Here is a 12,681-nt window from a genome sequence, read left to right on the forward strand (position 1 = left end):
CAGCACCAACACTCGCAGCTAACCGTAATACTCTGTGACCATAAACCCCCAGATCTACACCTTATATCTGACAGGGATGGCTAATTACCAAAAGCTTGATAAGTTTAGGCTAAAAACTTACTTGTTTAAAGACAGGCTGTGTCTGAGTCCCGAACACTGACAAAGATTATTCCAAAGTTGGGGTGCTTTGTAGGAGAAGTGCTGTATAACCTAATGTAACCTTATTCAATCTAGGTACTAATAGTAAGCCAGCGCCTTGTGATCTAAGTAGGTGTGATGGTTTGTAGTATGAGAGATGTTCAGTTTAGAGCTTTATAGGTCAGTAGAGGAATTTTAACTGGACTGATCAGGTCAAACTTTCTGGTTCTTGTGAGAACTCTGGCTGCAGCGTTCTAGACTAACTCATGCTTCTGGACAGCAGGGCATTACAATAATCCAGCCTCGAGTTAAAAAATGCACAAACTAGCTCTTCTGCATCTTGTAGACACAATGCATTTCTTAATTTAGCAATATTGTGGAGATGCAGGAAGGCTATTCTAGTAATATTTGTTACATGTGCATCAAAGGACAGATCAGGATCTTATTGTGACACCCAAGTTTTTTTTTTTTTACAGATGAACCTGGCACAACTGAGAAACTATTGAGTTTAAGTGTTAAGTTAGATAGTTTGTTTCTAGCAGCGTTTGGAGCAAGAAGCAGAACATCTGGTCATGGTATCTGGCTCGGGGCCCAGAAAAAATGTCAGCTTTAATATGAGTAGGGTTTTTAGTTAATCTAGCACTGATACATTAATTTAAAAAAAAGATAAATATTACATTGTGTACACACACACACACATTTTATATATATATATATATATATATATATATATATATATATATATATATATATAAAAACACACACACAGGGGGGCAGTAAAAGAGCCACATATGTCTCTGGAGATGACCCCTAGTCTGTGTTAGTGTGTTAGTAATAAGTGCCACAAACATGATAATACGAAGAACTTCCTTGCAGCTTAATGACGGTTCTAGTAAGTTTGCCTGAAGATAAAATGCTGTTGGTCTCTTATCCCAAAAGGCTTTGTTCCCAAGATCTCCAGTGTCTATGTCTTATCATTGGATTCTGTGACTGGAGGAAGGGTACAGTGCACATTTACTACACCAGACTCTATTACACACATTTAACCTGCGCGGACTGCTAACACAATTTATGGACAAAGGAGAGGATGTTGGAAAATAAGCTTTACCACTGCCTTCGTTGTGCACTCATTGTAATGATGCAACTTTGTTGTGTGGGATGCATTGGAACCCATTAGCGTGCATTGGAACCACGAACGGTATGTGCATCCCTGACCGCCTCCGAAGGTGCTTTGAGTGATTGAGTCACAGTGTGTCCTATTCATATGTGTACTTGGCAGAGGTGGACGAAGTACACAAATCCTGTACTGGAGTTAAACCCTAACCCTAACACCCAAGGTAAAATATCACTCCAGTAAAAGTAGAAGTCCTTACTCTAATATATATATATACTTAAGTATAAAGTAAAAGTACTAAAAGTGTAATTCTGGCTCTGATGTCCTGTTATCATTTTTGTAACAAGACTCGCTTCGTGAACTCATTTCAGGTGAAAATCCTCCAGCGTCTCTCTTGGTAAACCAGTCTTTTAATAGAACATCATTAATTAGTGATGCTGACGTCTATTAAAATGATCATAAGCACAAAACACTGAAGGTAAACAGTGTCTGTTCATAAACGTAAACTAACTGAAACTAATTTACTATAAAATGAAATTGTGTTTGTATGAATTCAGAAAAAAAGAAAACATGTCAGTCACGACTGCGTATGTGGACATATTTCTATATTGTGGTCTATTTACACAAAGTTAAGTTAGTTCATCATGTAGGTAGATGTATGTATGTTTACGCTGCTGCGCTGATGTTGACAAAGTGACCGCTGTGCCCTGATTGGTGTTCTGGCTTTGTGGTTCTTTTGTTTTGACATGTTACATTTTTATACACACAGAAACCAAAAGGAACGACAGATTTCTATAAATGTAGTGGAGTAAAAAGTCAAATATTAGACTTTGAAATGTAGTGGAGTGAAAGTAAAAAGTCACCCAAAATGGAAAAACCTCAGTAAAGTACAGATACTGGAAAAAACTACTTAAGTACAGTAACTATTTACATTTAATTAGTTACTGTCCACCACTGGTACATTTATGATCAGATCACCCAGGATGTATGTTAATGCCAAGTGTAATAAGTGGTGCAAGAAGGGGTGCTGTGCATCTTCCTTGGTGATGCTCTGTCAAGCATGAAATGCAGCCACTTGTTTGTTTCTGCCCTCAGTGTGTATTCAGTATGCGAAGTGCATCCAACATGGCATTCAAGTGAAGTGGTTGAGAACACAGAGTATTGTTTTGGCAGTATGTGGGAGGTCACTGCCCAGCTGCCAGAAGAAGTACCACCCACCGAGTTTCAAGGCTCTTGGTTAGTGCTGATTAGTAAAAATGCTTCTGTCTGGTTAAAAATTGATTCCACTACAGCCGTCAACAGTCACACTATCAGTAAAGTCACTCCATAATTTCGTCGGGGTTTGTTAGAAGCTAGAGTGCTCCAGAGCGAGACCAGAATGAATGGGTTCCTATGGTGCGTTTTTGTGCAAAATTGTTTTCTCAGAGCAGAACAGCATAAAACATCCATCCATCCATTCTCCAAGCCGCTTCTCCGTCAGGGTCGTGGGGGCGTAAAACATTTAAACACCATTTTTACATTGTTGAGCATGTTTGAACTTAAGTAGGACTTTGAGATTCATGTAGATTCATGACATTAGTGGACGTGAACCACTTCACTCAGCCAATGAGCTGATCAGCTTGTGCTTTGGATCGTTTTTTGCTTAAATGGTTCTTCACATTGATGGAGAATGTTCTGTATACTGCAGAAACATGTACAATACATTCATCATCAATCTGGAGAACCGTTTAAGCATAAAATAAAACCATTCGCATTACTAAAGAATCCTCAAAGTATCTTTTGCTGAAGTTGTGTTTATATAGCATCTTACACAATCTCAGAGTCTTTACACAACAAAGAAAAAAAAGACTAAGGAGGAAAGGAGGACGAGAAGTTCTCATGAAAAATAAAAGTTTTTAGATCGGATTGGAAAGTAGAGAAAGAAGAGCAGTTATGGAAGGATTCAGGAAAAGCGTTGCAGAGTTTGGGGGCGTTGGCACTGAAGGACCTACCTCCCGAAGTGGAAAGTCTGGTGTGTGGGCTGGCAGGTAAGATGACAAGAAGACCTGAGACATCAAGGAGTGTAATGGGGTCAGGAGTTCTCTGAGGTAGAGGGGAGCGAAGTTATGCAGGGCTTTGAAAGCGAGTAGTAAAATGAAGAACTTTATACGGGACAGGACCGGGAGCCATTGTAGCTGAGAGAGAACGGGGGATGATGGGATGGGATAATTAATTCTGCCTTTCAGAGCTGAAGGAAGGCCCCATGTAAATATCTAGAAACAGACTCACTCACAAGTGCCCTCCAATGATTAGCAGTCTTTTTCTAGGACACTGGGGGAAATAGGAAATGGCCAGGCTTCCTTCAAACAGGCTGTGTTCATAACACCATGATTTACACAAAATGTAACATTTTTGATCATGAGGGTTTTTTTTTTTAGCTTTGCCATGTAATAGTTTTGACACCTTAGTTAATTTTACCTTCATGTTGAGCAATAAATTTCAAATTCAAGTGCCACAGTGTTTTGTTATCTTTCCTGGGCATGCTGTAACGATGCAACAAGACACAGCTGGCCGAGAAACACTAAAGCAGCTGTGAGTACTTCACTCAAACTTTTTTTTAAATAGTGCACATTACTGGCTCCTGGTGGTTCACATCATGAAGAGCAGCTATTAATCCACTGAGATCTTCTGAGTCCCAGTGGATATAACTGTGGAGTTTTAGGCCTAGCCGGTCTCCACTAGTGTTTCTAAAACATGCTTTTAAAGCAACAAACGCAATTAGTAATGTAATCTCATTTCGATGTTACATAATCAAAACTCACATTACTTGAAGCAACACATTAATAATGAATAGATTACAAATAGTGCTTTAAGCAATAGGAAATGCTAGCCCACATATGCGTTAAGCAATGTTCATAACCAGAAATTAACAGTAAAACACACGTTTCCCTTATAAATAAATAACATTCATTGTATAACATTAGGCCAGCAAAGCAGCAGAGTTACTGTCAACGAGGTAACAGAATTAGGAATTACTTACATTTTTTAAAGCAATTGAAAAAAAAAATCATTCACAATGATGTAAACAAAGCCATTCAACATGAAATGCTCCATTTTAGAAAAATGGTAAAAACACTGCCTGGTGACTGAGACATTATTTTACAATAGTTCTGAGATAATATTTGTCAGGGCAGATGGTTTAATGTTTGACGTCATGACAGCATATGAAACAAAAGACATATAAATGACATGGTCATAGCATTGTTATGACGATACTGTAGCCCCCTGCTACTGGCTGGCATTGCCACCGAGAGACTCCGGAGGTGTGTCTATGCAGAGAGCCACAAGAAAAGGCTCATAGTATGCGTGCACTCTCCAACAAAGGGACTTTTTTATTGTTGTAGTTTGTTAGTTTTAGTTATGTGTAAGTATTACACATTATTGTGCTGTTCTGTGTCAGAAGTGGGGGTGTGAATTTTTTTTATGGGGGGTTGGTCATTGTCAGGGTAAAGCCTATGGCTAGTGGCCCCCTCCTGCATGGTTTCAGTGCTTTGTAAGTGCCGTGCCATCAGATCTACCAATTGAAGCCGTTTGTATAGGTCAGCTCCTCGTAGTCCTCTCCCTCACCTAAAGTGACTGCTCTCCAGCTGCTCAGAGTCGTTTAAGCTCTTCTAAATTTGTAAATGGTACGTGTTATGAAGGTATATAGCTAGATGCTGTTTTCTACTTGCATTAGTCACTTGTTGCTGGATCTATAAGACTATAAGAGATTAACTTAAGATGCCTTAAATAGGTTTCTCTCCTCTTATTAAACCTACTGCTGAATGGTTTCCCAATGGTTTCCCTACTGAAGCAAACCCTAAAATTGTTCAGTACTTCCACTAATCTGAAATAGCAAATTAATCCTTTTATTGACAGTATTGATCCTGGAAAGTCCTTAATCCTATTACTGATGGTATTAATCCCGGATTGTCCCAGATAATCTCGTTAATGAGATTCATTGGAGGATCCATACAGTCATAAACTGTTACTATCCAGTTAATGACTGTATTAATTCTGGATAGCACTTTAATCCTGCTACTGATGCTACTGATCCAGGATAGCCAGTTACTTGCTTTAGTGATTGTGTTCATCCTGGATAGCCAGTTAATTTAGTTCATGACTATACTGTTCCTGGATAAGCAGTTAATCCAGTTCATGATTATGTTGATTGTGGATAGGAAGGCAACCCATTTCATGACTGTATTGATCCTTATTAACTGTTTTGATTTTGGATAGCCAGTTAATCCAGTTTATGGCTGTATCCATTCTGGATAGACCTATTAGTGACTGTTAGTATAGTCATATTATTGATTTTATTGATCCTCAACAGCCAGTTAATTTAGTTCATGACTATTGATCCTGGATAATATTTTATTCCTGTTATGATGGTGCTGATCCTGAACTGCCAGTTACTTGCTTTATTGATTGTGTTCATCCTGGTTAGCCAATTGATCTAGACTGTACTGATCCTGGATATGCACTTAATCAATTTCATGGCTGTACTGATCTTGGATAGGTAGGTAATCCAGTCCATGACTATATTGATCCTGGATTACCAGTTAGTAATATTATTGACACTTTCCATTCTGGATGTCCAGTCACTCCATCTAATCTGGGTTCCAGATTCAGGCAGTCAAATGATTTGTGTCCAAGTATTAAAATGATTTAAAAAAGCTCAACATGATAAAGCTTTAAACAAACTTTAAACTCCAGTATATTAATATAATATATGATAAACATAACTTTGTTGACATCAAAATATACTCTATCATACTGGAAATACATGTAGGTTTAACATGTTTTTATTCAATTGTCAGCCAAAGCATTCTTTCCAAAGCATTCCAACCTGCCAGCCAAAGCATTCTTGTTTAGGATATGCCTACAGCCCTTACCTTATATTGGAAATATTGTGCATTTGCTACATTAAAATACATATGGCTAATCAGTTCAAAAAGTGTAAGGAAAAACCATGGATTTCATAAAATGTTGCAGTTTTAACAGTAAAAACTACTGAGAGAAATAATTGTAGATTTTTTAGGAGGATAAATAGGAAGATAGAAAATAGCTTTGTAATGGACCATGTGTATTCTTTTTCTATTTTTGATGTTGCTCGTAAAATTTTTTAATTACACTTTATTTTCATAGTCTACTGTGGATGCTGTAGCCATGTGTTATCATGCATATTTTATCAGCTGTTTTTAACCTCTGTAATTAGTGGTCAGTTTCTGGGACTGCTGTTGCCTAGACAGTAGTACAACCCCGGTTCCAATGAAGTTGGGCCATAGTGTAAACATAAATAAAAATAGAATACGATGATTTGCAAATCCTTTTCAACCTATATTCAATTGAATACACTACAAAGACAAGATATTTAATGTTCAAACAGAAAAACTTTGCAAATATTCACTTATTTTGAATTTGATGCCTGCAACACGTTCCAAAGAAGTTAGGACAGGGGCATGTTCACCACTGTGTTAAACTCAATAAGCATTTGGGAACTGAGGACACTAATTGTTGAAGCTCTGTAGGTGGAATTCTTTCCCATTCTTGCTTGATGTACAACTTCAGTTGCTCAACAGTCCGGGGTCTCCATTGTTGTATTTTGCACTTCATAATGCGCTACACATTTTCAATGGGAGACAGGTCTGGACTGCAGGCAGGTCAGTCTAGTACCCGCACTCGTTTACTATGAAGCAATGCTGTTGTAACACGTGCAGAACGTGGCTTGGCATTGTCTTGCTGAAATAAGCAGGACGTCCCTGAAAAAGACGTTGCTTGGATGGCAGCATATGTTGCTCCAAAACCTGTATGTACCTTTCAGCATTAATGGTGCCTTCACAGATGTGCAAGTTACCCATGCCATGGGCACTAACACACCTCCATACCATCAGAGATGCTGGCTTTTGAACTTTGTGCTGAAAACAATCCGGACAGTCCTTTTCCTCTTTGGCCCAGAGAACAAGACGTCCATGATTTCCAGAAACAATTTGAAATGTGGACTCGTCAGATCACAGGACACTTTTCCACTTTGCGTCAGTCCATCTCAGATGAGCTCGGGCCCAGAGAAGCCAGCGGCGTTTCTAGGTGTTGTTGATATATGGCTTTCGCTTTGCATGACAGAGTGTTAACTTGCACTTGTAGATGGAGCGACGAACTGTGTTCACTGAGAGTGGTTTTCTGAAGTGTTCCTGAGCCCATGTGGTAATATCCGTTACAGAATCATGACGGTTTTTAATGCAGTGTTGGTTTTCTGCCTTGCCACTTACTTGCAGAGATTTCTCCAGATTCTCTGAATCTTTTGATGATATTATGGACTGTAGATGATGAAATCCCTAAATTCCTTGCAATTGCGAGTTGAGAAACGTTTTTCTTTAACGGTTGGACTATTTGCTCATGCAGTTGTTTAAAAAGTGGTGAACCTCACCCCGTCCTTGCTTATAAATGACTGAGCCTTTCAGGGATGCTCTCTTCATACCCAATCATGACACTCACCTGTTTCTAATTAACCTGTTCACCTGTGGAATGTTCCAAACAGGTGTTTTTTGAACATTCCTAAACTTTCCCAGTCTTTTGTTGCCCCTGTCCCAACTTCTTTGGAACGTGTTGCAGGCATCAAATTCAAATTGAGTGAATATTTGCAAAAAACAATAAAGGTTATCTATTTGAACATGAAATATCTTTTCTTTGTAGTGTATTCAATTGAATGTAAGTTGAAAAGGATTAGCAAATATTCTGTTTTTATTTATGTTTTACACAACATCCCAACTTCATTGGAATTGGGGTTATAGATCAGTACAGTAGAGACACTGATATGGTACTTGTATGGTGGATCTAACAGTGTTGCTGGATTTTTATACATCAAGAGCGCTGCTGTTGAGAATAGTCCACCATACAAAACATTTTCTTCTTCAAAATTATTAAAAAAAAAAAAAAAAAACTGAACAGTTATATAGAGCTAGAGGATGGCTAACACATGGATACCATTTTATATTGATAGGCTGTAATCTCTGACTACATGATGGTGATTCTCAATGACGGTTGCATTCTGATCAAGCATAATGGTATCATGTGTTTTCTTGGGTATTATCTCTACAGATTGGATCACATTCCTAGTGGAATGATGATTGTGAAGACATCGTTTCAGTCATTTAAAGATGGAAGACGGCTTGATGACATCTTAATGGATGCTTAAATCTGGTACATATTTTTTGTTTGTCTGTTTTTAATTTGTTATATGTTTTTTAGAAGTAAAAAAAAATAGAGAAATGTGTAAAATATGCTCATATTCTTCTGGAGAACTCTATTGTTGCTTTTCTATAGCCTGCATTGAAGGGTCCACTGACTCCTGAATTGGACTTCATCATCCAACGTACTTGTAAAGGAGAAAGTTATGTTGGCATTTCTTTTTAGAAAATACTACAATAATCAGATCTACACATGCCGTGAAAAACTTTTATGTGCGTATCTCATAAAATTAAACATACCTGAAGAACATGGTACCAAAAAAGGAGAGCATCGATTCCACATACATCTGTCAATTATGAATGATCTGAAATTTTCAAAGGAGATTCACTATATTTATTCAGCTATATGCTTTAGACACTGACAGTATAGTAAGAGATCACAGTGCAAGATATCTGTGTGATATATTTTTAATCCTTATGTTAACTAAGAGCAATTAAATATAACCCAGTGTCTTTTGCATGTTCCTCGGTGCTCTTTAATGAACACACTGTTATAATGAATGTTTGACATTGCAATGCATATTATGTACATGATAACACGATTCAGGCACGTGCAAAAGTTTGAATACTCCCGTTCAGATGAAATTTTGTTGATTTTCTAAGTTAAAACAAGGCAAAATAAAACACATCTTCAACAGGAAGCAAGTTTTAGTGCTTCTTTTCTATTTATTTGCTTTTATTAGTTTACTGTATTTGCCTCCAAACTTTTGCATTATAGTGTGAATTTTTCAGTAGCTATTTTGAGTTCAGAACCTATTATTGCTAAATTTCCTTCAGGATCAATAAAGTATCTATCTATCTATCTATCTATCTATCTATCTATCTATCTATCTATCTATCTATCTATCTATCTATCTATCTATTATGAAACATTACTAGACTACTCTGAGTAACTGCAAATAATTATTAAGTATCTATTATGACTTGTTTAGCTAATACTATGAATGACACAGTAACTAATATGAGTAACTCAGTAACTTTGAATATAAATTATTCAATAAAATTAAGCTCAAAATATGACAACAATGACCCCATACAGTTGCACAGCTGAAGACTCAAGTGAAGTGTTGTTAAAAGGAAAGGTGATTTAACACAGTGATAAACCTGCTGCTGTCACAACTTTTTTGGAATGTATTGAAGGCATCACATTTGAAATGATCAGGTACAACATACAACATTGTTTTTGTACCATTTTTATTGAATACAGGTCAACCATAATTTACAAATGACTGCCTTCTGTTTTTATTAGCATTGTCACATATTATCATAAACCATAATCTCAAAGTCAGATCCTGGAGGGCAATTCACTGTTTCAACTCATTGTTTCATTATGATACTAAATCAATGTCATTTAACTGAATCAATAGTCAGCATTCATTCCACTCAGTAATCATTTGATCAACTGAAAAAAATCATTTTAAAATCAAAAATCTTTAAATTAATGATTTAAAAAATCTTTAAATTAATGTAATTACAACTTGATAATATTGAATGATTAATAATTAAAAACAAATCACTACACAGTATAATGGTGATGAACCATGCACTGACAAATGTCTTTGTAAAATTAAAAATAATTATTAACAGACTGTAAGTTTATAACAGAGAAATCTGACTCACTTAAAATACATATCTCAGTGGATTCAGAGTGATTTCTTTACAGCTGTGGTGACAGGAACCAGGGGTCACAAGGTCTATAATGTAGAATATAGTCATATTATTTACAATCCAAATCAGTGAACACATCTTCTGGAATTTTATAGGTAATGCTACATAATGGTCAAACCAAATAGGTGTCTTGAATATTCATGAACTGAATTACTAGACTAGCCAGGAGTGATACAGACATGAACTATATTAACTGAACATCCAGGATCAATGAAGCTATCAAATAGATTAATTGGCTAGCCAATTGGCTAATCAGTAGTTATGAACTATTTATTAGCTATCAAGAATCAGTACACTCAAAAATAGGGTTAGCTCTCTATCCAGGATCAATATAGTCTTAAACTGGATTAACCATTAAAACCATTAAAGTTATCACTTATTCCAGTTTTTGACTTTATTGATCCTGGATAGTCAGTTAATACATTTCAAGACTGTATTAATCCTGGATAGTCAGTTTATCCAGTTAATGACTGTATTGATCCTGCATAGGTAATCAATAAATACAGACAATAATATGTCTAACTATCTGACCAGGATTACTACAGTCAAAAACTGGATTAACTGGCTACCCAGGATCAATTAAGTCATAACTTTGTTATCTAGTTATCTAAGATCAATGCGGTCTATAATATGTCTAACTATCTATTAAGGATCAAAACATTCATTGGATTAACTGACTATCCATAAATGGTTTAGTCAGAAACTGGATTACCTGATTATCTAGGATCAATACAGTCAATAATTAGGTTAACTGACTATCCAGGATATATACCTTCATGGACAGGATTAGCTGACTCTCTGGGATCATTAGAGTCATGAACAGGATCACTTGACTCTCTGGGATCAATTCAGTCAATAATAGAATAATAGGCTATGCAGGATCAATACAGTCATGAAATAGATTAACTAACTATCCAGGGATCAACACAGCCATGAACTAGATTAATTGATTATGCAGGATCAATACAGTCATGAACTGGATTAATTACCTATCAAGGATCAATACAGTCATGAAGTGGTTGAACTAACTATCCAGGGATGGATGCAAAATAGTCATAAACTGGATTAAATGTTCCTCCAGGATCAATTCAATCTATAATACAATTAACTGGCTATCCAAGATTAATACAGTCATGAACTAGATTAACTGACTATCCAGGATCAATAGAGTCATGAACTGGATTAACTATACAGGACCAATAACATCATGAAGTGGATTAAGTGATTATCAACGATCAGTGTAGTCAGATACTGGATTTACTTAGTAACCAGGATCTATGCAGGAGTGAATGACTATCCAGGATCAGTACAGTCATGAACTAGATTAAGTGACTATCAACAATCAATACAGTCAATAGCAGGATTAATTTGCTGGATCTAAATCTCACTATCCAGGATCAGCAACTATTGGCTAACCAGGATAAGCTCATCATTCTGAGAAAAGTACTACTAAGTTTGCTAGCATACTAACTATATAAGCTTTAGGTAGCTATTTGTAGCTATATGTAGTTATGGTAGTTATTTGTGAATGCTGTCAAACATATCCTTAAAAAATCACACTTAATTAGCCAGTTAGCAATGCTACATAGTAAAATAACTGTCTAGCCTGTATGAGAGACTCAGCATTATTCATCCACTCTACCTGTCAGTTGATGAAGTAACTTTAGTAAAATTTTGTACCCATTTGTTTTATCCTATTACATTTCAGTATGGAAAAAGCTCATAAGCTAAAGCTCATGTATTTGTGGAGTTACCTGTAGCAGGAGGCACTGGTAGGAATTTAAAAAACTGATGATGTCAGAAATCATTGATTGGACAATAGCGATGTTTATCCAGTAAAGGAAAACAAATGATTTTCCAGGATGAGGCACTTATGAAAATCTCAATGTGCGTAAATAGACAGGCACTTCACAAAGCATTTCTGCTTCCATGCAAAATATGTTGTACACAAGTAGTCTGGCTGTGTTCGAAATAGGCTGCTTGCTTACTGCTCACCTACTGATTGTGCCCGAAAGCAGTAATTATGTTTTATATGGCTAGGCTAACAGTGATTGAAGAGCTAAGAAAATGAGTTGGGTCTTGGGATCAGTCCTATTGGCTCAGTCCCTGATGTTGGTGGAGCCTAGTCGTTCGTCTGTCCTGCTGTGCAGTACATGATAGCAATTGTAACATACTGAATATTCTACTGCTTACTTACATGAGGAGCACCATGCAGAGTTGTGTATCATCGCTATCCGAAAAATCCAGCATCTCTGTTTTTTTCTGATTTTTATGTTTCTACTTTGTTTAAACACAGCAGCTTTCCTTTACGTTGTGTGAAAAACGTATGAATGAACCAATAGAAATGCGCCAAAATTACTTTACTTTAACTTACTTAAAGTAAAGAACATTGGCCTTCTTCTCTTCTTTAAAAAGATACTTGTTTTTCTTTGGACAGTATCAACATATTGTCGGTGGTTTCTTCATCAGTTACAGGACTAGGTCAGTGTTCAGTGG

The sequence above is a fragment of the Pygocentrus nattereri genome, chromosome 1 (genome assembly GCF_015220715.1).
Source record: "Pygocentrus nattereri isolate fPygNat1 chromosome 1, fPygNat1.pri, whole genome shotgun sequence".
In the NCBI taxonomy this organism is placed as follows: Eukaryota; Metazoa; Chordata; class Actinopteri; order Characiformes; family Serrasalmidae; genus Pygocentrus; species Pygocentrus nattereri.